General features: G+C 36.0%; 1 non-coding gene across 1 annotated transcript; it reads left to right on the top strand.

The window, feature by feature from the left end:
* Positions 1–818: 818 nt before the first annotated feature.
* On the top strand, positions 819–925 carry LOC125610992. The gene has a single exon (XR_007341106.1). It is a non-coding gene; the product is annotated as a U6 spliceosomal RNA (small nuclear RNA).
* Positions 926–1067: the final 142 nt, after the last annotated feature.

Raw genomic sequence — 1067 nt, 5'->3', positions numbered from 1 at the left:
ATACTGATATTCCATCAAACACCCTACAGTAGAACTACAAAACCTAATTTCAACCTGAACTGTGTTTATTTGTTTGCTGTATGTGTTTGTCTAGACAGTTTGTAAACTCAAAAGAAAAAAAAAATATCTGGAGACATAAGATGTGTTGCATATTACTTGGCTAGAAAGATGATACTTGCGATGAAAGACATGTTTATTAGATATACAACTAAGACATGAATATTGAGTCAGAAGAAATACTATAAAGGAAAAAAAAAATCTACTTGCCAATACCATGGATATTGTAGGAACAAAGAAGTGCCTTTATCATCCTAGGGGCAGGGCTGAAGACCCTATATTGAAAGAAAAATTAACAAAAAAAATATAAATTCTCAGGACACAGAAGAATTTAGGAATAAAAATTAAAAAAAAAAAGAATAAATCTGTATATTTTTATACCTAAGTCTGATGAAGAGTGAATGATCATGGATAAATATGATTAGACAATGTGAGTATGTTCCACTGGTAATAGACTCAGTGGAATGTAACAAGACCCGACGATTCAGATTTGGTTTCTTCCTTACAGATGTAAGGGGAGAATCTCTCAAGTGGGGCTCTCATGACTTGCTTCAGGGGAAGTTCAATATATTCTTCCTCGGTTTAATGATCTGCTTCAGGTGAGAATGAATAGAGTGACCTCCCAGTTTATGCTGTTTTCCAAATGCCAAGGTGTTGTATATTGGTGTACTGTGTCCTGAGCTCTATAGTATCGCCAAGTCATGCCAACACTTAGACTTACTATAATATTTAAGGACTTAACCTTCTTTAAACCCAACTCAGTGCTCGCTTCGGCAGCACATATACTAAAATTGGAACGATACAGAGAAGATTAGCATGGCCCCTGCGCAAGGATGACACGCAAATTCATGAAGCGTTCCATATTTTTGGGAACAAATCTTTACTCCTCACACTTCAGATAGAGCCCTAATATCCAGAGTATACAAAGAACTCAAAAAATTAGACAATAAGAGAACAAACAACCCAATCAACAAATGGGCCAAGGACCTGAACAGACACTTCTCAGAGGA

This window comes from Marmota marmota, unplaced genomic scaffold (genome assembly GCF_001458135.2).
Source record: "Marmota marmota marmota unplaced genomic scaffold, marMar, whole genome shotgun sequence".
In the NCBI taxonomy this organism is placed as follows: domain Eukaryota; kingdom Metazoa; phylum Chordata; class Mammalia; order Rodentia; family Sciuridae; genus Marmota; species Marmota marmota.
Note: the sequence above shows the minus strand (reverse complement) of the source record. Positions and strands in the feature narration are given on the sequence as shown.